Raw genomic sequence first — 27,856 nt, 5'->3', positions numbered from 1 at the left:
AGTCCTTCCCAACCCGAGTTGCTTTTGATTCTGGTATCACAGCAATAGAGAGCAAACCAGGAAACTGTAATTTTGCTGAACAGTACAGAGCAGACCACTCCCAAACTCATCAGTATGAGGGAGGAAAACTGGGGGAAGGAACAATGTTCTGGGGCTCAGGTATACCACTTCCACCCCACCCCTGCTCCCCACTCCTCCCAAAAATGCCTGAGGCGCCAGGCCTCCACTGGGTGAGTCACAGCAATTATCACACAAATAGCTCTCAAGCCTTAAATGCACACAGCCCTTGTCAAAAGTCAAAGAAACCATCACTTCTGCTTTGCTCAAACCCCTTGGTCATGCACCTGTGGGCATTTGCAATATAATTTGTGCCCAGCAATGCTTACATTAACATACTGTCTCCCTAATTCCCTAAGTATTCCAACAGTGCTGTTGACTGCTACCTGTGAGGAAAAGAAAACAGTGGATTGGGTTATTATTATTATTATTATTTTAAGATTTGGGGGATGAGGAGCATGCATGCACCTCTGCACACACATGACGATTGGATGACAGCTCTAGGGACTCAATTCTCTTCTTCCACCATAGGGTTCAGGAAACTGAACTCAGGTTGCCAGTCTCAGCAGCATCTTTACCCTCCCCACTCCACCCACACACACATAAGTTTTCTCCCCCAAGTTTTCAGGCTAAATTTGTTTTTTAAAGTTATAAACGTGAAAGTCTAAATGAAGCTCCTCAGCTTCAGTGTTTATTCATTTTCATTTACCCAGCATGGACACTGTATTTTTTGTCCAAAAAATAAGATGTTCCCCGTCAGGAGCTGTGCTGTGATGATTATATTTTCAATGCATATAAATGTAAGCACATGGTGTGAGCGGAGCCCAGCCGTGTGGGAGGTTCCTCCTGAGAGCACCAGCCCCTGCTGCCATCATGGGGCTGAGTGGGAGGGTGGAGGCCACAGTGCTGCTGGCTGAGTGGGAGGACTCAGGGTACGTTTGGGAGGACTGAGGCCACAGAATTGCTGGTAGGTTGGATGAGAAGAAAAGAAACAGAAACCAAGAGCAGCCCCATCCTTTCTGGTACTAGCAACTAGGAGGACGACAGGAGAAAACACAGGAGAAACTGGCTGAGAAGTCAGCCGTGTACTCTATAGGACAGTGCTAGGTTTGGTCTGAGATGCCTGGAAGACTAAGAGGTCTGGGAAGAGGCTAGCACACCGCACAGCAGCCCTTCACCTGTGTGAAGAAAGCCGAAAAACAAAAACGAAAAACAAAACCAAAACCAAAAACAATACATCAAGCCTTTTGAGAGCTTGGGGGGGGGGGGGGGGACGTGCAGACTTAAGCCACGCTTAGATTTATGAAATCAGAATCTGCATTAGAACAATTTCCCCCATATAATCTATAGCCAACAGTGGGCTAGCTTTCAAAGGAGAAAAAGGCTATGAACTCCATGGCCTTGTAGATAGAGCCTAAAGCCAAGGCCTGGGTGAGCAGGGAGGACCGGGTACCAGGCATAGCCCTGTAGCTCACTCACATGTAAACTTTCTTGGGAAGGTGGAACAGGAAGAGGGATATCCGGTGAGGTAAACGGGAACACAGGGAGCAGTTGTTCCTGGTGGCCACACGAGAGAATATTCTACAAAGAGGGTAGCTGTGCCAGTGCTGCCAACTGGTCTAGTAAGATAAAGCTGAGGACTTTCATCATGTTGGTTAGCGTGGGCATCGTCATCACAGTACCCTTGATCGGAGCGGCCTCGATGGCACAGAGAAGACAAGTCAGTGCAAGTGGGACACGGAGAACAGGAAAAGGGGGTGCTGCCCTGATGGAAGGAAGAGCTGCTGCGGTGGTGCTTCTGAGGTGAGGGGAGGCTCTGGCTCAGAAGGAAGGGCAGGCCTGCTGCCAGGGCCACTCATCCACAGCAGTGGGCAGGGTGGTGGGAGAGCCTGGAGCTCCCAGACCATGACTCTAGTACCAAATGAAGCCAGGGACACCCAGAAGGTGGGTGGGAGTGGGGTAAGAGGAAGATTCGGGGGGGGGGGGGAAGAGTATACCTGTCACTTGTGGAAGAGTGAAGGCCACAGGTCACCAGGCAGTACAGGAGATTTGGGGGAGATTTTTGGCTGTCATGTTGTAAATCCCCACAATTTTCAGTGGAGTGCTTCCTCTCTCCAGAATGCTCTGCGCTGGTGCTCCAAGGCTTGAGTAACAGTCAGCGAGTGCACCTTCCCGTCAGTGCCCATCATTCCCTATGCATTTCACTAAGGGCCACCAGTGCTCAGAACAAGGCTCAGCAGAGGAGAGATGGAAATAGGAGACACAGGAGGCTTCTCTCCCAAATTACAGGGAAACACAGGCGCCTCAAGGACAGTTATCTGCCTTTCCTCCCCTCCTGAACTTCACAAGAATCCTTGGAGACAAATAAGGTAAGCAAAACCGGATATTGTTCATCAGTCACTTTTTACCAAGCTTTGAACAAGCATCGAGCCCAGAATGACTCCTTAGTAACTCTCCATGGTGGATTGATGAAAATGGCTCATATATTTAAATATTTGGTCCCTCATTAGTGGATTGTTCAGGAAGGATTGGGTGGTGTGACCTTGCTGGAGTAGGTGTGTCACTGGTGGTGAGTGTTGAGGTTTCAAAAGTCTATGCCAAACCCAGCTAGTGTACTCTGCTCCCGCTTCTGCTTCCTCATCCGCCTCCTCTTCTTCCTCCTCCTCCTCCTTCCTCTTCTTCATCTCTAGAGCCTGCCAGCTGCCATGCTCCCTGCCACAATGGTCATAGACCCGCCTTCTGGAACTGTAAGCAAGCCTCCAAATAAATGCTTTCTCTTCTAAGTTGCCTTGGTCATGGTGTCTCTTCACAACAGAAGAGAAGTAACTAAGACTCTTGTGCATGGCTGCTAAGCTGGACATCACATCCATCATACCTGCCCATGCTCCCTAATGCAGCGACACTACATAAAGCCCCTTCTGGGGATGTATGAATTGGAAGTTAAAGGCCTGAAATTCCCAGCAAACAACTGCCCACGCTCCCCCCCCTCCAACCCTAGGGACCTGGGAGCTGCCAGGGTTCCTTGAAGATCTCCTTTGCACCAGAGAGCCAAATCCCTCTATTTCTGCTCCCTTCAACACCTTACTGCACGCTGGGGATGTAACTCAGTTGGTAGAGAGAATGCTTAGCACTTACTTACAAAGTTCTGGATTTGACTCCCAGCGCTCAGTAAGTGGAGGCAGGAGGATCAGAAATTCAAGGTAATTCTTGGCTAGATCAAATTCGAAGCCAACTTAGTGTATATGAGACTATGGTGTTTGAGTGAGATACCACCCCACAGGCTCTGATGTTTGAATGCTTAGCCCCAGCTGCCAGTGCTGCCTGAAAAGGTTTAAAAAGAATGGCCTTGCTGGAGGAAGTATGCCACTGGGTGTGGGCCTTGAGGTTTCTAGCCATTCCCAGTAAGTTCTACATCCTGCTCGCCAACTCAAGGTGCAAGCTCTTAGCTACTATTTCAACCACATGCCTGCTGTCTGCGGCCTCTGATCACTGGTCATGAACTCTAACCCAAGTGACCTCTTTCTTTTTTATAAGTTGCCTTGGCCATGATGTTTGATCACAACACTGACTGGCACTGTCCCTCTCCTGTTATTTTCTTCACCATTTCCTAGCTGTTGCTCTCATTTTCTACTGACATCAGTTCCTGCTGGTCATCCTGATGACTTTGACAGGCACAGAGGGAGCCACCCCACATTGCCGCCCATCTCCACATGTCAGACTCAGTCCACTTTCTTCCCCCCATGTGCAGGCACAGCCTCTCACCCAACCTGGTCTCACATCATCTGTAAGACCAGTCAACAAGGAGGCCGGGGTCCTATTCCTTGGCTGCCCACGTTCTATTCTTCCCATCCTCTTCTCTAGCTGGGTCAACCCCCCGGGCATGGCACCTCTAACGGCCATTCTTCTCACCTTCCTCCTGACCTTTCCATGAGCAGCTAGCTGACCCTTGTCCCCAACTGCACAGAGGAGGTGTCAGAAGCCCCTCCATCCCTTTCTGATGCTGCATTACCATGCAGTCTGTCTTCCAGCAGACTCTTCTAAAGGATCAGTTCCCCCTGCCTATGTCCCCAGGGCCCCACACCTTCCTCATCCCATTCTAAACCTACAAAGTCACCCAAACGATTGGATAAAAGTGTCTGTGGCCACTCCTGTTCCTCTACCCACCTGAGTTGGCCCCTCATTCCCTTAGCATGGGACATCCTGGCTACTTAGCCAAGAACAGCTTCTCTTTGTTCCTTCCCTGTTCTGCCTCACTCTCTCTGGGGTAGAACAGAAGCATGCTGGCGCTGTTTATCCACTGTTGCCAGACTCGGCTCTCTCTTCTGACTCTAGCATAAAGCCTTGTTCTGCCGACAACTCCACACTGGGGGCAACAGTGGCATGCAGGTGTCCAGTGCACATACACACAGTAGCTGATGGATGTGCACAGCCAGGCCACAGTGACAAGTCATTTACTGTTGTTAGCACATCACAAGCAATTATAAACGTTCATTTTCTTGGACATCTTTCATGCATGCCTCCTTTCTACTCTCTTCAAAAATCAAAAGGTCAATTAAAGGCTGCTCTCAGGCCAGGATGTCTTCTACTCCTTAGTTTTAGTATTTTTATGAGTATGTGTGAATTTCTACACATATGTATATGTACCACATGTGTTCCTGGTGGCCTCAGAAGTCAGAAGATGAAATCCAATCCCCTGTAGCTGGGGTTACATATGACTGTGGGCCAGTAGGAGATGGGAGCAGAACCTAGACCCTCTGTAAGAGCAGCCAGTGCTCTTTAATACTGAGCTATATAGACCAGCCTGGGCTCAAATCCAAAGATGGGCTTTAAAGTGTGTACTACCATACCCAGCCATGATACATATTTCTAAAGATACCTACTCAGCTAAGATTATAGAAAACAGAACTTGGAGGGAACTAAAAAAGCAGAATGCATTGCCAGAGTGAGGGCCTGGCCTCCAGCAGCCTGCACAGAGGATGGGACCAAAAACCCTAATCAGCTCTTGACTTGGTCTGAATGCCACTTTCCTCTGAGGCTACTCCCTATGTACTACCCTGGCACCTCCTGCCAAACTCACACTGCCCCTCTGAAACCAAGAAACACACCTGCTTGCCTGAGAATAGTAGAGTCAGTTGACCTATTGCAATCAAGCAAACCATGGAGAGTGTCCTGCTTAAACATTCAGAAAGACACTCAGCATTGCTGATTTTAGGACAAGAATTAAAACCAGAGAGAGAGAGAGAGAGAGAGAGAGAGAGAGAAATAAATAAATACTAGTGTCTGGTAGGAATGTCAGATGGCACAGTCATTTTGGAAAGCATTTGGCAGTAAGAGTTGGATATGCATGCCTCCATCAAGGTGTTGACTCGGGTAACTGAAATCCCAGATTCCCATGCATACCCACATAGACAACAGCTTCATTCCTACCTCAAAATAAAGATCACCCAAGGGCTGGAGAGATGGCTCAGCAATTAAGAGTACTGACTGCTCTTCTGAAGGTCCTGAGTTCAAATCCCAGCAACCACATGGTGGCTCACAACTATCCATAATGAGATCTGATGCTCTCTTCTGGGGTGTCTGAATACAGTTATAGTGTACTTACATATAATATGTAAATATAATAAATAAATAAATCTTTGGGCCGGAGCACGTGGGGCCAGAGAGAAAAGAAAAAGTGTCTGAAGACAGCTACAGTGTACTTAAAAATAAATAAATAAATAAATCTTAAAAAGATCAAGTGCCTTTTATTCTTTTGTTTTTGAGAGTCTCTCACTGCATAGCCCAAGCTGTTCTCAAATGAACTATCTATCTTCCTATCTTAGCCTTACAAGTGCTGGAATTATGGGCACACACCCCTCTGCCCAGGCCATGTGACCTTTAATGGTTACATCTCTAAGAAATTGTGGTATTCCTTCTAAAGGCATATTTCAGAACAATTAATAACTATGAGTGGGCTGAGGAGACAACACAGTATATGCAGAGCTGGCCACACACGCATGAGGCCTGAGTTTGGATCCCCTGGACCTACATAAAACTGGATATGGTAGTTATGCATGTAATTCCAGTGTTGATGATATGGGAGGAGGAGACAGGAGAATCCCTGAACTTAATTGAAGTGGCAGTTACATGATCCTGTATATTTGAAAAGTTCTCAGAACTACACACCCAAAGAAGATAAAATCTGATGTAGGCATATGAAGCCCAGCTATGTAAATTACAAAGCGTGTTTCTGTGATACAGGAGCAACCGTTAGCAATAGAGCAGAGGAACAAATTGCCTTAAGACTACAAGCATCTGGGCCCACAGCAGCTACACCCTACACCCTACGTCTGAAGAACCAGAATCAGCAAGTGCTATAGGGTGGGGCTGGCAGCCCGGCCTCAAGTCCAGGAGTCATGTGATCCACCTTGAGTGGCACTCACAGATCCACATGCCAAATTCACAGCCACCTGGGACCTTTCATTGGTAGAATCAAATGACTGACATCCTGACAAGGTGGATCACATTCTGGTCGCCCCATCCAAGTGCCTCCTCCAGGACTTTACTGGTATAGCTACAAAACAGAAGCAGAAACCCTGTGACATGGGAGTTACAGAGTGGGGATATAATCTTCCTTTCTCAAAGTCAAAATCACATTTGAAAAAGAAGATCCCAGCAGATGAGAAGTGCTGGAGAGTCTCAAACAGGGACGCATGACCAAGACAGACAGACAACAGCTTCTTTGCCCTAGGCAGTAAGTCTGCCCCAAGTCCAGCTCATTTCCCTACAGACCTGGGTCTTTCTCAGGATGCCCCTGTTCCTCAGTAATACCCCCAGGACCCAAGTCCCCAGCAGAGGCAGAGCTTCTCTGCATAGGCTGCAGCTCTTGATCCCCCATGTCATCGACTTAATTGAGCATTGCTTGCTGCATGCCCCAGCTGCAGAAGCTATGGATTTTGCCTCATTATAAATCAACTTAATAGATTTATCCTCTGATGACATTCTCGAGTTGTTTTCTCATTGTGTTTAAAGTTGGCAATGCTAAACATCACAGTTCAATGTCGAAAGCTCATGTTGATAAAACAGAAAAATGAAAGAAGACAGTAGACATTTAAAAATTTTAGAAAATAGACAAGATTAAAGAACTACTCTAAGCAGTTGTTCTTTAGCTGAACCCTAAAGGCCTGTCAGTTAGCATCTTCACCCTGGAGCGTCCAGTGATGCCTTCTGTTCTGATGTCCTATGAACTGCACTGTAGGTGATGGGACCTATCCAGCCCCAACAACCCACTGTCCATTGTAAGTCACTTCTTACCCCAATCTGAGAAACAAGTCCTAGATATTATACCATTTCATCCATAAATATAGTAGACATGTCAGGTGGAGTTTCAGTTCCTTGATATTCTCAATCCTGATATGTCCACAGCCTGGAACAGAGTGAAATAAATACAGTCTTCCAAACAGACCATCTCACCGTGTGAGACTTTAGCCACCTAAAGCTGCGTAGTGGAATTCCAAAGCCTGTGTCCAGCCTTAGGAATCTGGCTAATGTATTAGATATCCAGATTTTAAAATATTTTTAAGACAGGGTATGCATAGTCTTGGCTGGCCTGGAACTATGTAGACCAGGCTGTCCTCTGAAGTAAAAAATGATCTGTCTACATCTACCTTCCAAATGCTGGGATTAAAGATATGCACTCACATATCCATACCCAGATGAAGTTATTTTCTTTTGTTGGCATACAACATATTACATTTCATTATGGGAAATTTCCAAACACATCTTTTGTCTCTGCTCTTTTCTTTTCCGTGTGCCCTGTCACCCCGGTAGCCTCCTTTTCATTTTCACGTTACATGTGACCTTTTGCTCCTTGCCCACCCATTCTTCTTCAACACCTCAAGCTTCCCTCTCCCATTCTTCTGTCCAATGTCATAGTCTACACACTCTCACATGCACACAAATGTTAAAGGTAGGATCTGCATATGAGAGAAAGCATGTGATTTTTGTCTGAGTCTGTGATATCTCTGTTAATAGAACACTGTCAGAGCCATTCATTTTCTTGAAAATTTCATGATGCCATTTTCCTTACAGCTGGGTCTATGTACCACATTTTCAGTAGCCATTTATCTACTGCTGGACATCTAGGCTGCTTCCATTTCCTAGCTACTTCAAATAGAGTACAATTGACCATGGATGAGCAAGTGTCCTGTGCTGGGATACAGAGTCCCTCAAGTTTACACCTCAGGTGGTGTAGCTGGGTCTTATGGTACATCTATTTTTCAATTTTTGAGGTTTTTACTAATGGCTACTCTAGTTTGCACTCTCAACCAGCAGTGAGTGAAGGTTCCCCCTTCCCTACATCCTAGCCAAGTTTATTGCCATAAAAAAACCAACCAACCAAACAAACAAACAAAAACACTTTAGATGTCTCTGACTAGAGTGCTATAAAATTGCAACACAGTTTTAATATGCTGTCCTACCTGGGATTACTATTGTTGTGATAAAACACCTTGACCAAAAGCAAGTTGAGGAGGAAAGAGTTACACTTCCATTTTGTAGCAATCACTGAAGGAAGTCAGGATGGGAACTTGGGCAGAGCAGGAACCTGGAGGCAGGAACTGATGAAGAGGCCATGGAAGAGGGCTGCTTACTGGCTTGCTCACATTGGATTTATAGACTCCAGGACTACCAACCCAATGGTCCGGGCCCTTCCCCATCAGTAACTAGTTAATAAAATTCCCTAAGGACTTGTTTGTAGCATTATGGATCTGAGGAGAGACACAGATTAAAAACTTCACTCTGGACATCCATGGCAAAGAGCCACTATGTAACTGTGTAAAGAGGGAAATTCAAAAGTAGAAGTATTTGTGGATTGTTTTAAGATACTAACAGCAGACTTAAAAACACACCTAACAGTTTCCTTAAGGACCTGGGGTGAGCAGGGACAGCTGGTCCATATTACAATGCCATCACTCCTGTCTCACTTGTGTATGCACGACGTGTCAGGTATAGTAAGGTATGCCTGTAACCCCAGCCTCAGGAGGTAGAAGGATTGGGAGTTTGAGGCCAGCCTGATCTACTGAGTGAGGGTCTATCTCTAAATACATACCAAAATAAAACAGAGAGAGGACAGGTGAAAAAGGAAGAAAATGTCTAGTTTTAAAGTAGCAGAAAGTAAACCTGGCATGGAAGGGTTAAGGCGCTGCGGTGTAGTGTAGCTATGGCAACAGATGCAGCTGATTTAGCACATGTGAGGGTGTTGGAAAGAGCAAAGAGAAGAGAAATGTGTTGCCAGGAGAGAAGATTCTAAATAAAGGGTTGCTAAGATCACTAACATAGGTGTTCCATCATTGGACACAGTGTGGACGAAAGCCCAGCCACATGGAGGGTCCTGGAGCCTTTCCCTGTAATGTCCTTTTCCTTTCCTTTTTTCTTTTTCTTTTCTTTTTTTATTTTTTATTTTATTTTATTTTATTTTTTTGGACACAGTTTCACTGTGTAGCTCTTACTAGTCTGGAACTTGCTATGTAGACCAGGTTGTCCTTGAACTCAGAGAGAGCTACTGGCGTTTGCCTTCTGAGCTCTGGGATTAAAGGCGTGTGCTACCATCCCCAGCTTCAGATATTTAAAATGATTTTTTAAAATAATCATACAAGATAATAGACACCATGTAATATTGTTGAGCCAAGTGCTTTTAAGGGTCTCCTTCCCTACCTCTTCTACCCCCTGGTACTGTGCCCCACTTGTATACACACACACACACACACACACACTTTCTCTTTCATGGTCCATGTGTCCCACTTCCCTGCCCCATCCTTACTCATCTCTGGGTTTTTAGACGCTACTTACATTCAGAACTGTTTCCATATATACATGTGGGCACTAAAGGCTGGGACCCACAGATGAGGGAAAACACTTTTGCCTTCCTGAGTTTGGGCCATCTTGCTTATTTTATACTTTTCAGGTCCATCCATTGTCCTGCACATTCATTTCACTTCACTGCTGAGTAACATACCACTGTATGTATGCACCACACTTCACTCTCCACTCCTCTGTTGGACATCTGAGCTGCTTCCATTTCCTGGCCTCTGTGAGCAGAGCGGCAAGAGCAGGGACGTGCAAGCCTCTCTGTGGTAGGATACAGAGTCCTCTGCTTAGATGCCCAGATCCCTGTAGATTTTTCAAATCAAAATCCAGTTCTTCCTGGGGTCCCATGCTGAATAAAGAGTGTTGAAAATTACACTCATAAAATAACAAGTGGAAAAACACACCCATGGTTAAATGAAATTATCTTCATGAAGTCTCCGTACACCTCAATGCTTAAGAATTCTGTCCTTCAAGAGAAACAATTTATTGGTAACATTCAAATGGATTTTATCCCCTCAATAAAAATATTCACAGTTGAGCATAGGCATTTAACTCCCCTTTCTGAGCACCACAGAAAATTGCCAGAAGGATGTAAAAATAGGAACAAATTCCCATCCCTTCGGGTTACCAGGAAGCGTGGCAGGAACTGTGGGGGACTAGCATCTTTGCAGCAGGGTTCTTCCCATCCAGGAACACCACATTCTATTTCTTAAGTCAATATTGGTAGCTCACATTTTTTTGTGAAAATTGTCCATTTTGTCAAGAGCTGGAACACGGGGGATTAGATAACTTGCCTGCTATTTTAAATCTTTTCCCTATTGTTCCATATGCTGCCTCCAGCATTCTGAATTTGCACCTCTTTGTCTTAATTAGCCTTGCCAGAAGTTTGTCTATTTTACTCTCTAAGAGAACTTGCTAGACACGAAGTGAGGGAGGGGCTGTTAGGGAGAGGGCAAAACTCTGGAAAGGTGGAGGTGGGAGTGTGGAGGTGGAGGGAGGCAGTCAGGTATACACCCTGGACATCAGAATGAAGAGATTGCATTTCTGTTTCAAAAGATCAATTGTGGACCTAGGGAGGCTGAGCTGGAGTTGGGGGTGAGACTGGGGGGGCAGGGAATATCCCAAGTGTCCCAGGCTCCAGCTAAGAGCAGCATGAGCCAACAAGACCCAAGAGACCCCAGCCGGCGTGCTGAGAATGATGGAGGCGACTTTGTTGGCATAGAAACTAGAGTCTAGCTAGGTTTCTTGGGAGCTAGACATAGAGTCACTTCTGGGAACTGGGTCTTCCCTGTGGCCCAGCGACCATGGGCGAGGAAGGCACCCTGTCTCTGATCTCTCTGTCCAGGCGCAACATTTCCACTCTTCTCACTTGAACTGTTTCCTCTTCACGAAAGGCCCAAGATGACTGGCCTCCGTGAGCACGAGAGACGGGGTGCAGGGTGTCACGCAGTCCTCAGAGCTGCCATTGAGAAGAGCCACAGGGATTTGCTACCCGGTGTGGTAAGATTTTCTAGCCATTTCCAGGCTGGGCCCAGGTTAAGACCATCCCGGATATTACATGAGATTTGCTTAGGGGCAGGCACGTTCTAAATGTGGTGGGAAGCATGAAGCTTATGGAGCAAAGGCCCATGTCAGACCCAGCATGTCAGCCACACTTACTCCTGCACCATGCAGCATTTGTTAGTGAATACTGCTCTTCTCAGCTTCCCCAGCTGAAGTGATCACCACTGACCTTGCTCACAGCTGCTAGGTTACAACCCAGCATGTTGTAACTGATCATCAAAACCTGGGACCACCACTCCACTCCAAAGAGCTTGAAGAGTTTCATTGGCTTCTCCCCTCCGCCTTGACCCTCTGTCCATGCCACACAGAGCACTGAGCCTGTAGATTGCGATCGTACTCATCTAGACTCATCCCCTATCCCATGTAAGCAGCAGAACTCGTGTTGAACCCCTAGAACCCATATGAAAGCTGGGTGTAGCGGAACATGTTTGTAATCCCTGCACTCAGGAGCCAGAGACAGGAGGATGATTCCTGAGGCTCACTGGCCAGTTAGCGTAGCCTACTTGGTGAGCACCAGGCCAGTAACATGTCCTGTCTCAAAAGACGAGAAGCTGATGCATAACAGCATCTCAGGTTGATTCCTGGCCTTGCTATGATTGAACACACACATGTATTGTACTGGCTAATTTTGTGTCAACTTGACACAGCTGGAGTTATCACAGAGAAAGGAGCTTTAGTTGAGGAAATGCCTACATGAGATCCAGCTGTAAGGCATTTTCTCAATTAGTGATCAAGGGGGGAGAGCCCCTTATGGGTGGTGCCATCTCTGGGCTGGTAGTCTTGGGTTCTATAAGAGAGCAGGCTAAGCAAGCCAGGGGAGGCAAGCCAGTAAAGAACATCCCTCCATGGCCTCTGCATCAGCTCCTGCTTTCTGACCTGCTTGAGTTCCAGTCCTGCATCCTTTGGTGATGAAGAGCAGTATGGAAATGTAAGTGGAATAAACCCTTTCCTCCCCAACTGCTTCTTGGTCATGATGTTTGTGCAGGAATAGAAACCCTGACTAAGACATGTACCATCCACAAAAACCATGGAACTGGAGAAACATCTCAGGATGAGATCACTTGCCTAGCATGCCCAAGGACCAGAGACTGATAACCTCGTGCCACAATATAGGAAGGAGCCATCCCAGTGATTGTCATAGGTACCCCAGTTCAGGAAGACAAAATGGTGCAACCGTGAAAGCTTAAAGAGCAGCAAGTTTGACCTGCTCTGAGGATCCCAATGTAAGAAGAAATCAAGTAAGTAGTACTATACATTTGGGGAGTGGTTAGCTCTGAGCCGGAGGAGGGAATGGGATCTGGAGGTATACAGGGCTTATCGCCCTTTGTTGCTGATGGTCTGCACAGTGGCCAATCAGGCATTGTTTAGGACTCCATTACGTTGTACCTTAGTCCATGTATTTTCCTGTGTTTTCTATTTTCTGAAGTTTATTTTTATTTTATAATTTTGTTTATGAGTGTGTCTGTGCATGTATGAACCATGTCCTTGGAGGCCAGCAGAGGACATCAGATTCCCTGAGGACGGAGTCACCTTATGTAGGTGCTGGGAACTGAACTCGGATCTTCTGCAAGAGCAGTATAAACTCTCAACTACTAAGCCAGCTCTCCAGTTCCCATGTTTTCCGATTTTTAAATCTTTTGTCAAATAAATAAATAAATATAATTGAAGAACTAAGGCTAGAGCAGTGGTAGAATGTTTGCCTAGTGTGTGCAATGCAAAAATTAATCAGCCAATTAGTCATTGCATGGGGAAAAGAGCTAACCATTTTCTGGGCTTTCTAGCAGTGGCTTGTTTTGTTTTGTTTTTTTCTTTTGCATGTGAGTATGTGGTGTATGTGAGTGTTTTCAAGTGTGTGGACACACATGTGTGTGCAGGTATGTGTGCACAAGGCTAATTTGGGAATCTTTTTCCATAGTGCTCCACCTTGTTAACTGAGGCCTGGTCTCCCAGCTGAAACCAGAGTTCTCTGGTGCAGGTAGCCTAGCTGGCCAGCTTGTACTCCCAATTCCTCTCCTAGGTCTGGATTTGCAGGTGGGTCACACCCACTTGGCATTTCTGTGGGTTCTCAAGATTTGAACTCCAACTCTCATGTTTATGTGGGAAGTGCTTTTTCCATCAACCTATTTCCCCACCCTGAGTTGTTTTTCTTTCTTTTTTTTAATGCAGACAGAAAATATATATCTTCCATAACTTGAAATTTTCTAGAATCTGAGAAGATAAAGAGTAATATGTAGAGTATTAAGATGAAAAGAGTTTGATGAGGAATTACAAAAGTATTGTGTGAAAGGAGCATTAATTCTTACACAAGCAAGAACAAAAAAAACATGACATTCTCTGGGGAAAAAAATCCAAAAGAAAGCAAGCAGAGAAGCCTGTATAACTCAGAATTTAACCACTGTGAATAGTTAGGAGCCCAATCCAAATAGAAGCACAGGCATTAAAAATCAAACAGATTGGTAGGAGGGGTGACTGGGAGGGAAGAAGTGAGCAGGATACAAAATAAGTAAAAAAATCAATTTAATTTAAAAAGTCAAACAGATATGAGCTATCTTAAAGGCAAGAAATGTCTTAGGTGAGAGGTTGAGTGAGTGTGAGGGAAGCAGGAAAGAAATTAAAGTAGGAAGTCTTCCATTATCTGGTAAAGAACAGACACAAATATAGATGATTATATATAATTTTATTCTATATATAGATAGATATAGATATAAATTTCAAGTAAGACTGGTTAGCAAAATAGCCACAGAGATGCAACTTCTTTGAGGTCCAAGAACAAGAAGACTTTAGGCTTCATTTAGAGAAAAATTAATGAGGAAATGAATCTACAATTTTTTAATGTAAAGCAAAAGTTTAGAACAACAAATCTGTCATGTACAATAAATATTAATGTTTATTAATATTGGCTAGAAAAATCCAATTGTGTTGTTTGAAATAAACAAAAGCAAAGGTACAGCTCAGTGCAAGTGTATGCACTGCGCATGGGTGTGGCCAGGGTTCACTGCTAAGCATGGAGCAAGTGTATGTACTACACATGGGTAAGGCCAGGGTTCACTGCTAAGCATGGAGCAAGTGTATGTACTGCACATGCCAGGGTTCACTGCTAAGCATGGAGCAAGTGTATGTACTGCGCATGGGTGAGGCCAGGGTTCACTGCTAAGCATGAAACAAAAATCAAAATGGCCTGGGAGAGTCAGCTGTGGTGGCTCACCCCTGCCATGTTAGCATTCAGAAGGCTAAGATGGAAAGTGTGCTCGCTCAACGACAGCCTGGGCTAACAAACAAAACGCTCAACAACAGCCTGGGCTAACAAACAAAACGCTCAACGACAGCCTGGGTTAACAAAACTAAAAACAGCCCCCAAAAATGACATAGAAGAAGAAAATTCTAAAATTTTAAATAACAAGCACCATACTGGGAAAATAATTATTTACAGCAGGGTCTTGGTTTCATTATCACGCAGTGGCATTGAAGACAAAGCAAAGCATACAATAGGACAAGGACACTCAGGATAAAGATTCCATCTATACTGAAGACATGAAAATCGCAAGTTCTATGTCAAGATTATGTTCCCTGGAGTTGTCCCAGACTTAGTCCTGAGAGCCTCCTTCCAGCCCAACACAGTACCCCAGGTTTGGCAGCCAGTGCCCCACACAGCACAGTACCAGCCCTGTTTGTTGGTGCCACTGTGTGTGTTGTCCAAGATGACCCACTAGCCCAGTGTTCTGCATCCAGACTTGACCAACCTCACACTGAAATATTCTGTATAGAGGAACTGGCGCTGGAGAGATAGCACTTGACAGTCTTATGGAGGACCCAGGTTTGGTTTCTAGTACCCACATTAGGCAGCTCACGCCTGCCTTAACTCCAGCTCCAGGAAATCTGTTGGGAGCCGACTCAGCAGAAAGCGGCTATCATCTCTGCAGCCATCTTGGGCTATTTACTTACAGGTGGTACTTTTCCACCCTGATGAGAGACTTGTTTGCCTACCATGATGTTTTTGCAAGAAGCCCACCACAGCTGAACACACTCTGATAACTTCTTGCTTTTCTCCTAAACATCCTGGGCTTGTGGTTAAGAGTCTCCAGCTGTGGGCTGGTGAGATGGCTCAGTGGGTAAGAGCACCCAACTGCTCTTCCAAAGGTCCGGAGTTCAAATCCCAGCAACCACATGGTGGCTCACAACCACCCGTAACGAGATCTGACACCCTCTTCTAGAGTGTCTGAAGACACCTACAGTGTACTTACATATAATAAATAAATAAATCTTTTTTTTAAAGAGTCTCCAGCTGCACCCCTTAGTGAATGCATATATACCCATAGTTGTCCTTCAATAAACAAGAGCAGATAGCCTGTGTTGCCTCCATTCTTCCCATCTCTTGCCCCTCAGTCCCCACTCTCTCTCTTGCAGACCCCGTTGACTGACCCTTGCGAGGATCAGGTCAGAAATCCAATATCCTCTTCTTGCCTCCCAGGGCACTTGTACATGTGCGGTATACGTAAACTCATGCAGACACACACATAAATAAATGATTATATTAAAAAACTGTGCCTCTACCATGTGACCCAGCTGTCTTGCTCTAGATACAGATCCAAAGAAAATAGCAGTGGCATATCCTTCATTTCCTAAGACACCACACACTTACATCTCCCACAGCACTATCACAATGGCCAACAGGGAGCTAACCTAGATGCACAACCACAGATGACTGGCTAAAGAAAATGCTGTGCATACACACTCTGGGGTATTATTCAGCTGTGAAAAATAGACAACCTGTCTGCTGCTGCTAAATGGACAGAACTAAAGGCATTATGTTGAATAAAATAAGCCAGACTTGGGAGAAGCCCTGCATGTTCTCTCTCATGGGTCTCACATGGATGTCTCCATTTTTCCTTCTGCTTTTGTCTTGTTATTTTGAGATGGTGCCTCATGTAGCCTAAAGTGGCCTCAGTCTCAGACTCACTATATAGCTGAGGGTGGCCTTGAACTATTGACCCTTCTGCCTCTATCTGTCCAGTGCTGAGATAACGGGCATGTACCACTCCACACTTGATGATCAAACATAAGGTTCCATGCATGTTAGGCAAGCACTCTGTCAACTTAGCCGCTTCCCTAGGCCTGGGTGCCTCTTCAAAAGGACAATTAGAATGTACAATAGTGACTTTCAGAGGCTGGAATGTGTGGACTAGAGAGGGTTAGAAGGAGGTTAGGAACAGGTACTTCAAGCACAATTGATAAAAGGAGGAAGTTCTGGTTTCCATGGCACCACAAGGGATGACTGACAGCTTGCAATTACCTATTCCAAGTTTCACAAGTAGCTGAAAGACAGGGCTAGAGGGCAGCAAATGTGAAGCCATGAGAGGGTGGAAGCAATAATTACCTTTGTTTCGCCAAAACACACAGTAGACGCCTATAAGAATACCATACTGACCCCGCAAAGATGCATACTAGTATATGGTCAAAAATCAAAGGGCATCTCAGAAGGCAAACACAGCAACTATCTTGACTAATGATTCACTCCATTAAATAGAGCAACTCACGGCAACATGGCCTGTAACTTAATATAACTAAAATAATAACTTTAAAGACGAGATAGGTAAGAATAAGGTTGTCAATAAATTAGTTTTAATTGATACCACTGAGCTTTGTGTGTTGTTTCCAGTGCACTCAATGACATCTGCATGCCATTCCCATGTGGTTCACCTGATAATCAAGCCCAGGGTAACTGGCCTTGTCATTCCATGGGTACCATTTGAGTGTGAGGGGCTTGGGTGTGGTGGTTGAAGATATTAGTCATTTTGGGTGCTACAGCCTTAAAATTCTTTCAGGCTAATCCTTCAGTAGACAGGTTCAGTAGACCAGCATTGTACTCTCTTTTAGAGATTCAGAATTATACCCCAACAATCCTGGCTGTGCCCTGGAACATAGTTCAGGAGGCTTCAGTAGGACAGAAATTCATCTTGAAGGGAAACAATACTTCTTGCAGACTTGAGGGACAGCCCAGTTGAACTTTGGCACTTTCAGTAAAATGTAACTTGGGTCTACGTATATTCTCATAAGTCTTATGTTGCTAAAAAGCCAACAAGGCTCTCTAGGCAGCTCCGTGGGTGAGGGTACTCACCAAGCAGCAAGCGTGATGGTCTGAAGGCCATCCTTGGACCACGTGTTGGATAAAAAAGAGAACTGAGTCCTACTAGCTGTTCTCTGACCTAGACATGTGCACTGTGGCACCTATGACACTGACACATGCATCACATGAGCACACTAAATATTTGCAGCTAAAATTTTAATGCCAAAACAAGCCAGGTATGATGGTTCATGCCTCTAGTCCCTACATTTGGGAAGCAAGGCAGGGGAACTGTGTCTCAACAAAAGAAAACAAAGACCACAGCAGTCCACTTTAAGTGGTCTCACACACCATCTGGTAGGATTCTGAGTACTGGCGCCTCGGTGAGAACTAAAACACTGTTCTTCTGGTTTTAACAATGGAAAAGTGGGCGTGGTGGCTCAAGCCTATAATCCCAGACTAAAGGACAGGGTGAGGCTAACTTGGGACACACGGTGACTCTAGGCATTAGTGCTGCAAAAGGTCTCCAAAGAGCAAAACAATGGAAAACGGATGCCTCCGGTGGTCATTTCTGTCCTCACTGTCACTTTCTGCACTTGACTGTGGCAACAGCAGCTCAGACATGGCTCTCAGCATGCCTGCAAAACAATGCTAATAGCCCCAGAGCACGCAGCCACTTGAAGATAATCAGATATAATTTAAAATTCTGCTACCAAGCCACCCCTGGAGTGCCTACACAAACTGGCTGCCAGTTCATTTTACAGTAACAAAAATAGTCACTGCTAACGTATAAAGAATGTCAATCCGTGTCCCAAGACCGCCATGTGTAAATCTCATCCATTCTGAGGAAAGCGACATCTTACGCTTCTTCTCTAGTTGTTATCGGAGGGTTCTAGAGAACAAAGGGGCAAATTAACTGGCCTAAATTCTTAGGATAGTAAGCTCTACCATCAGGTAGCTGGGCTCTGCTTCCGCCACCACACCCGCTTGCCTGAGCAGAAGGCAGTTAACAGAAGTCAGTCCATCTGCAGTAATGGAAATCTAGTCCAGTTATTTGAAAATCAACAGGTACAACTTCTACATCACACTCTTACTGCAGCAGCTGCTACTAACAAGTGCTTCCAAGCTGGTCCATGGGGAGGTGCACTTGGCATGATGCTCTCATCCCTTACCATTGGCAATAGTCACCAGGAGCTGATCCTCTGAGCCTGGCCAACCCATGCCCTGTGCAGAGCAGCCTCTTTCTTCCCTGTGCATTCTACTCAAGTTCCTCTCCCTTCACCCATGCTCTGACTCATCAGGCCTGTGCCCTGCTCTGACAAAACCAAAGCCCAGACCCAAAACAATCTGGAACACATTTCTTATTAAATCATTAGCTAAAATTATCACTAGGATAAAGTGATTCATTTTAGACACTACACAGATCCCTGGACATGTGAATAACCTCAGAACACCAGGGGCAGGGGAGATCATGAGGTCAGATCAAGTCTACCAAGCTCGCCCTGTGCCTGACAAGGAGAGAATGGAAAGCTTCGTCCCACATGCTGTGTCTGAGAATGGGGCCTTCCTGTCCCAGAGTACAGAGCCACCCTGCTCTCCCCCTCCCCCCCCACCCCCTGCTTCTCTATGGAAGTTGTCCTGTTTTATATTCTGGATGAATGGTGAGTTCTGGTTTTCTAGGACAATGCTTATCACAACTTGTAATGATGCATTTGAGAGATTCCTCTGTGTCTATGGCTTCTTGCTTTTGTCGTGAAATGCTAACAGGGTGGAGTTCTTGGCCATCTATGTCACACCTCTTTGTTTCCAAAGTTCTTATCAAACCAAGCATCTAGTAGCTTCTTATGAATATCCACTGAATAACAACAATGAGTGAATATGTTTACAAATAAAAGAGACATCTGGGCTGGTTGGCTACCTTCCCCAGGTTTCTGGAAGGTTCCTCAGCTGCCTTTAATTCTATCCTGCTTCCTTTCTCTACACCAGGTTACCTTGTTATATTTTATGAATCCTTATAAACTGACTCAAATCCCTTGTGAAACAAGGTAGGAGTTAAATAAATATACTTTTCCATGTCACATATATGTTTAAAACCTTAACACAAATCCTCTGCTAACACACACACACACACACACACACACACTTCACCATCTGTACACTTTTAAAAGAGCTGCAGTTTATCTGAGCCTTGTAGTGCAAGCCTGACATCCCATCAATCAGAAAACTGAGGCAGGAGGATGATAAGTTTGAGGCCAGCCTAGGATACATACATGTTGAGAACTTATCCAAGAAAAAAAAAAAATTTAAGAAGCTGAGTTTTGCTGTCTCAAACAATATAGTAATGTTTGAAGTGGGTTCTACCTCGGTCCCAGAACCTGTGAACTAACAGCACCCATACATGGTTTGGTAATGGGGATAAGCTCACTTCTAATGAGACTGGGTGACTGGATGGACAAAAAGAGAACATGGGCTAGCAACGAAACTGTTGTAGATTTTGGGTCAAAAAATGATTAGTCTGTGGGTTTTCAAAAAGTATTGTGCTCTCTCACAGTGAAGAGTTTGTCACTCCTTGTACCTTAGGTAGGGAGGACAGAGGGTGCTAGGCAAGGTCCTGGTTCACAGGTACTAAGAACATCTGTCCACTTTACATAACAAAGGACAAAAGGCAGGCATACTGTGGGGGCAACTCAGTGGTACAGCACCTGCATAGTGTGTTCAAGGGTCCCATCTCCAGCACCGCCAAGTAACGATTTGAAAAGAGCAAAACACTCAACAGACCTACCCCCTACCACCAGCTACAATCCCTGACATGTTATCCTCATGCTAGCAGGAAGGGGCGTTGCACGTCTAACATTTTGGTTGTTTTCTGCCTCCATACTCATTTCAAGCACCTTTATTCCAAGTGTTGGGCCAGGTATTCTTTTCATGAGTGAAACATAACTTTTAAACACTGCTCATGTAATGACGGTTCAAAGCACAAGTTAGACACATGACAGGCTCGGCCAGCCCCAATGCAGTGAAAACCACTCTCTTCCTGTCCTTTGCTCTAGGAAGGGTGGAGAACTAGCCCTTTCTTACCCATTAGTCAGAAATCTCAACACAGAAACCTGAGATTTGGTTTCTATTATTTATAACCTTATTTGACACACTTAGTTCTTCCTAACGAACTGCCAGAGGGAGGAGTGGGCATGAAGAGAGGTGGCAATGTGTGTCATAAAGACAATTTTAAAAAAAAAAAATTGACAGAGTGTGGGTGAGGCTTGCTTTCTGTATGTTTCTCTATTCACTTCTGGCAGAGGATGGAGATGGAGGGTAGAAAGGGAAGGAGCCTGAAGAGCCAGACAATAGGCCGGGTGCAGGCCTGACTGGCATCCTAAAGCAGCCTGCCCTACCCTGCCCTGCCCTGCCCTGCCATCCTCTCCCTTCCCCCAACACCTGGCAGGCTGTGGTTGTGATTTTAAAACAAGTAACTGCTGGACCCCTGCCTTCTGGACCCCGGATCCAGAATGGCCTTCTCTGCTCCTCCCTGGGGTGCAGAAGGGGAGGGGAGGAGACACAAGAGAAAGAAAAGGTGGGCGCTAAAGATGAACTCGCTGGTAGCACCTCCTCAGGGACAGCGGCCTCCCCTACTCCACCCCCAAAGCTTTAGGATAACATAAAAACCCAAGCTCTGGTTGCCCAGGTATCAATCGCCGATCCTGCGCATCTGCCCTGCCAGCCCCATCGCATCCAGCCAGGCAAGCGCATCCTATGAATCGGGACCCCAGTGCGCCTAGCTGGGCAGGCGCACATCCCGCGTAGATCCCGCAGGGCGGCGGCCCGGCCGTCTCTCCGAGAAGGCTACACCTTCTCATCACGGACCCTGAATGCCCATGTCCGCGCGCAGGCCCATCTCCAGAGCTCAATGTGACAGATCCGCAGAGCCGCAGGTGTACCCAGGCGTCCGCTCCTGCGCGGGCGCAGCCACTCCCAGGCTGAAGCTGAGCTCGCCGTCATTCTGAGGCTCCAGCACCCCGGAGATCCGCCTGCCTTGGCGCCCACCCTATTCCTTCTTTGGTGCCCTACCTCGTACTCTGTGGTCTCGCATCCATCCCCAAATTCACCCAGCAAGGCTGGGCAGCGCTCCTCGACTCTGGGATCCACTTCCTGGACTCACAGCTATTCCGCTGCGTGGCGCTTCCCGCGCATCCCGCAGCTCGGGACAAAGGCCTTAGATCCGCGTCCCCGAGGCAGGCGCTGCAGTCAGAGTCAAGTCCAGAGCCCGCGGGAGGCTGGAAGAAGTGTGAGCTCCCAGCAGTGCGTGATGACAAAGGGCCGGGCGAGTGCGCAGCGCCCCCTCCAGAGCCCGGCTTGCTGCAGCGTCCCCGCCCGCGCCCTGCAGCAGCCTGGGCCAAAGGCAGGACCTGCCCCTCAGGAGAACCCCCAGTAAGACACTGCTCTGAGTTTACACTGGGGTGTATTTTATTTTGATTTAGAGTCTCAGGACATCTTACCTTTGAGAGGTAACTTTCAGTGCTGCTAGCTAGTGACAACTGGATAACTAAACTCCAAACCAGATAGATTGATCCCGATTCTAATTCTGACCCCATCTTCAACTAGGCTGGGGGCTCACTGCTATCACCTAGACAGTCTCTGCTTCCTCTGGCCCCTTGTACTTCTCTACCCTACCCTACTCCCCTGGAGAGACCCCAGTGGCTGAGTAGGGGACCAGGATCAATCTTCAGATCTGTCACTCCCCAGCCTTGTGACCTTGAGGATCCCACCCAACTCTGCAAGCCTGTTCTCTCCTGGAAAAGGACCTGATCTAATGTATTTGTCACCTGGGCCTTTTCTAATGGTTGGGACAGGATTCTTCAAAGCCCTTGGAAAGCAGGATGTTGCAGGCAGTCGGGGTCTTACACCTCCATCTTACACCTCCAACTCCATGTTAGTCACTCCCAAAGCTCTGAGAAATATGCCTATCAAAATGTTCCGCCTCCAGAAAAACCTCTGGCCACTGAAGAAGAGCCCTGCTCTTCCGACATTCTCAACAACAACCCTTTGGATTCCAACACAGTTAGTACCCAAATCTCTGAAAGAAGTCTAGGAATGGACATGTGTGTACATGGTGGGGGCATGTGTGAATGTGCACGAGTACATGCATGTACAGAGGCCAGAAGTTGACCTCAGGTGTTCATATCGCATTCCACCTTATTTTACAGCATCTTTCATTGATTATGGAAATCGCCATCTTGTCTAGGCTGACTGGCCAACCAGTAGAACAGACATGGAAACGTGTGCTGCTATGTTTGACTTTCATATCCTGCTGGGGATCGGGTCTCAGGTTCTCTCAGATGCCCGGCAAGCATCTCACCTACCCACTGTCCTAGTGAGCTTTGACACGATCTAAAGCAATGGTTCTCAAGCATCCTAATGCTTCATGGTGATCTTTTAATACAGTTCATGTTGTGGTAACCCCCAGCCATGAAATCATTTTGTAACTGTAATGTTGCTATTGAGTCATAATGTAAATATCTGATATGCAACCCCCCACGAGGGCTACAACCCACAGGTTGAGAACCACTAGTCTAGAGTCATCTAGAGTCGAAGAATGGCTCAGATCAGATTGGCCTGTGGGCTTGTCTGTGGGGTGATTGTCTTGATTGTTAATCAGTATGGGAAGGCCTAGTCCACTGTAGCCAGCACAATTCCCTAGACAGGTGACCCTGACCTATAGAAGAAAGCCAGCTATTAAGTATGAGGCTGACTGAACCATTCAGCAACCTTTCTCCATGGTTTCTCCTTCAAGTTCCTGCTTGACTTCCTCCCCTAACTTCTCTCATAGATTGTGATCTGGAAATGTAGGTTAAATAAACCCTTCCCTCCTTCCTGGGTTGGTTTTGGTCATGGTGCTTGTCATAGCAGCACTACAGTGAAACAGAGCATTCACCAAGCTATGTCCTTCAAATAGTTTAAACAAGTACTCTGTTAATTCCTTTGCATACGCTTGTGAGAATGGCCATTCTAGGGCTTGTCCAGTGGTAGAGTGCTTGCTTGATATGCATAAGGTCCAAACACTCAGTAGCAGAGAGGTGGGGTGGGCGGAGACTATTAACATGAATAGTCTCTCAACAAAAGCTGCTACAGATGCGCTGTGGAAAGATCCACCACAACAAGCTCAGAACGGCCCACAGGCATGCCGCTCAGCTCTCCCAAAACCCACACCGTGATCCCCACACCTCCTCCACCTCCACAGCTTCTCACACATTTCCGTGTCTTCCTCAGATGCAGTCATGGTCTCTCTCACTTTGTGCTGAAACCTGACAACAGAACAAGTCACAAGGACGAGCGCTTGCCTCTCTCGTACCTACGCCCAAAGTTCCTTCCACAACCAAGGAACTATGAAGCAGTGTTCCCTGTCAGAACTCCAGGGCATCTGGGAGCCCCCTTTTAGAATTCCATGAAATGGTAGGTAAGGCAGGCTCCTTTCCTACCAGGCTCCCTTCCTAAACAGAATTTCAACAGGGAATCAAGGACCATTTCCTAAACCCTCTCAAGCCAACTCTATTACATTGAAATGTGTCTCTTTAGGGCACTGGTTTCCCCAAAACTAACAGCAGACCCTCCTTGGACCCCAGCACTGTCTGAAGGCTTCATGCAACATCTTCCACACCCAGTCCTCAAAAGTCCTCCAAGAGGTAGGCAGTATTATCATCTCCTCTTCACTGGAGAAACTGAGAGAGTAGACAGGTAACTTATCCAAGACCACACAGCTAGTACATGGCAGAGCCAGGGTTCTACGCTAAGCACCCTGGCCCTGAGCTTGTGATGGTTTCTACTTTCCAGAGGAACAAGAACGGGTGTTCGGAAGCAGAACTAGAAGCTGGCTGTTGTAGGGCACTAATCCAAGCACTCTGGGGGCAGAGACATGTGGATTGCTGAAGGACTGAAACCACACATTTGAGACAAGCCTGAGCTGCATATCAAGTGCAAGGTGTCTCTTCCAAAGGCCGAAGTGGCAGAACAAAGCGGAGACTAGCTCTCCTTAACTCACTCAGAAAATGACCCTCCTCCTAACCCTCCACAGCATTTTAAAAGCAGAAAAAAAAAATCAAATGTGGCCCTCTTCTGCTAAGACTTTGGGACTTGTTCAAATGTGTGATGAGGAAGCAGGAAATACATCAATTTTGCACTGGCAGCCTGTGAGATTCCACTGATGTTGCAGGCATTTTTGCTCACTCCAAACTCACACTGAAACCCAATCACACATAAATATTGGTGGTGGTGCCAGCTGTCACCCTGAAAGCCCAACAATGCCTGGCCCTTCTTGGGCAGGGACAGAAGAGCTCTGGAAACCCCAATCAGAACTGGACCCTGCAGCTAGGTAACCTCAGGGGGACAGATGCACTTTAAAAGTTGATTTTCCGATTTTCAGATTTGCAATAAGATAATTTCTCAGCTCCAAGTCTTTTGAGCATCTCTGTCAGCAGTGGCTAGAGGGAAAGGAGACAGCAGGCAGCAAGTACCCAGCACTTTGTTATGGAGCTTCTAAGATGGCCTCAAGGGTTCCTGTCCTCCTGGGATTCGGCCTGAGCTGTTGGCAGTACTGATTTGCCTCTAACATAACTTTTCAGCTAAGATAGTGGAATGCTGTCGGTCTTAGAATTTCTATTGCTAGCTGGGCGTGGTGGTGCCTCCCAGCACTCGGGAGGCAGAGGCAGGCGGATTTCTGAGTACAAGGCCAGCCTGGTCTACAAAGTGAGTTCCAGGACAGCCAGAGCTACAGAGAAACCCTGTCTCGAAAAACAAAACAAAACAAAACAACAAAAAAAAAGAATTTCTATTGCTTCAATGAAACACCATGACTAAAAAGCAAGTTGGAGAAAAAAGGGTTTATTTGGCTTACACTTCCATATTGCTGCTCATCATTGAAGAAAGTCAGGACAGGAACTCAAACTGGACAGGAACCTGGAGGCAGGAGCCATGGAGGGGTGCTGCTTACTGGCTTGCTTCAGATGGCTTGCTCAGTCTGTTTATAGAATCCAGGGCTACCAACGCAGGGATGACACCACCCACCATGAGCTGAGCCCTTCCCCACTTGATCACTAATTGAGAAAATGCCTTATAGCTGGATCTCATAGAGGCAATTCCTCAGCTGAGGTGCCTTCCTCTCTGATAACTCTAGCTTATGTCAAGTTGACACACAAAACCAACCAGCGGTACACGTCTTAGGGTTTCTATTGCTGTATAAAACACCTTGACCAAAAACAACCTGAGAAAGAAAGGGTTTGTTTCATCTTACAGCTTGTAGCCTACCATCCAGGGAAGTCAGGGCAGGAACCAATGCAAAGGCCATGGAAGAGCACTGCTTACCTGCTTGCCCTCCATGGCTTGCTCAGCCTGCTTTCTTATACCACCCCAGACCGCCTGCCCAGATGTGGCATCATCCCCAGTGAGCTGGGCCCTCCCACATTACTTATTAATCAAAAGTGGGGCACAGACCAATCTGGTGGGGGATTTTCTCGACTGAGGGTACCTTTTCCCAAATGACCCTAACTTGTGTCATGTTGAATACCAACCACTACAGACACCATCTATGGCTCCAGTCATAGGGGTCTTCTCTTGTGGCAGACTCTCTTGGTTGCCTTCCTAGCATGTGCACTTTTGTTAGGTAGACCTATTGGGAAGGCCTGCCCGGCATCAGGCATGGGGGTAACATCAGACCATCACCAGTTATTAGCAGAAACCCTTGCTCCAAAAGTCCTAGAGGAAATTAATTCTGCCAACAACCATGTGTGTGTAAAGTCAGATCCTCTCTCAGTGGAGCCTTCACATGAGACCTGGAGGCAGAGGACCAGGTGATACCACATCCACACTCATCAGTGACCCACAGAAACTGTGGAATTGAACATGTTGCTCTAAGGTTGCTCTAAAGCTTACCACTCATATGAGAACAGATAACCACTGCAGAGTCCACATCCACTGTCCCCTGACCTGGCGTCCAGCAGCCATCTTCAGGGCATTCAGCTTCTCACCCTGAACATCAGAAAGGCTCCGAGAGGCACCTTTTACACGGTCTCCCAGTCACTCATCTCACAGCAGTCACCTGCTTGACACGAATCTCTCAGGGCTTGCTCCTGTTCACTAGGTCTCTCCTGTCCTACTGTGGGTGGGTGCTTCCTGAGCTTGTCCCATTTTACGCTCAGATACAACCATCCACTGTTATAGCAATTTGCCACTGCACACCAAAATTGAAAGTGGGAATTTTCCTGAGATACTGTCTCCATAGTTTCATAGGCCAAGTCTGAATATGATTTGTAGCCATGTATGCTGTTAAGATTCTCAACCACTATCACAAATGGCAAACAGCAGCAAGACAGCTGCCACACTGCCATCCGTGTGAAGCCAACTTCCACACACCAGAAACCCTGCAAATAAATCTCTCTCGAACCTTGAAATCAACCCAATTCTTACTAAGACCAGGTGCATAGCTTCTCATGGCTCCTGCCCTACTCTGTCCACACATGAGTGGCTTTACTCCCCAGGAAATCTGCTCTAGTCCCAGAAGCTAGAAATGCTACCCACCGCTACCCTCACCCCCACCTCAGCAGATGCCCGTGTGCATCATTCTGGACCCTGCTTCCCAGGAATGTTGCTGAGCTCACACGGCCCTTTCTAACCCGGGCTAAATCCCCTCAAATGCCATCACTGTCAGCCCCAGGGCCCCCACTCTCCAGAGCATCTCTAAAGGCAGGCTACCTACACAAAGCAAAAGTTCATAGAAGTGGCATGCTCTTGGTTAGCGTAAAAGATCTAACGGTGCTAGGTGTGATGGCAAGGCCACAACCTACATTCTGAGCCCTCTGAAAGAATACTTCCCACTAGAGATCCTTGATAGCTGCCTGAAAGTGTGTTCAGTCAAGCTACCCAGGCAATATTCTAGAACTTTGTATAGTCACCCCTTTGAATAACCCGGGCTGAAACCTTCTAAGCATCCTGTTGTCAAATAAAGGCTAGCTTAAGGAGCTGGGAAGGTGCCCCAATAGACAAGATTGCTTGCATCACAAACCTGAGGACCTGATTTAGCATCCCCAGCAGCCAGCATTAGGGGTGGAGACAGGCTGCGGGGAGCCCACAGTATAGTGCCTGCCTACCATGCCCCCAGTTTGACCTCTTGTACTACATAAGCTGGATGCGCTGGTACATGTCTGTAATGTCCATGCTCAGGCATCGAAGGAAGGCTATCAAAAGTTCAAGGCCGCTGGGCATGGTGGCGCATGCCTTTAATCCCAGCACTTGGGAGGCAGAGGCAGGCGGATTTCTGAGTTCGAGGCCAGCCTGGTCTACAAA

General features: G+C 46.6%; 1 protein-coding gene across 2 annotated transcripts in view; it reads right to left on the bottom strand.

The window, feature by feature from the left end:
* Add2 (adducin 2) overlaps window positions 1–21,858 on the bottom strand; it is a 97,913-nt gene extending 76,055 nt beyond the window's left edge. For both annotated transcript variants that reach the window (XM_021191161.1, XM_021191163.1), the window contains exon 1: window positions 21,593–21,858. The gene's annotated coding sequence lies outside the window, so the exon portion shown is untranslated. The remainder of the gene's footprint in view (window positions 1–21,592) is intronic.
* Window positions 21,859–27,856: the final 5,998 nt, after the last annotated feature.

Source organism: Mus pahari, chromosome 2 (assembly GCF_900095145.1).
Source record: "Mus pahari chromosome 2, PAHARI_EIJ_v1.1, whole genome shotgun sequence".
Classification (NCBI taxonomy): Eukaryota; Metazoa; Chordata; class Mammalia; order Rodentia; family Muridae; genus Mus; species Mus pahari.
This window is presented reverse-complemented; position numbering and strand designations above follow the sequence as displayed.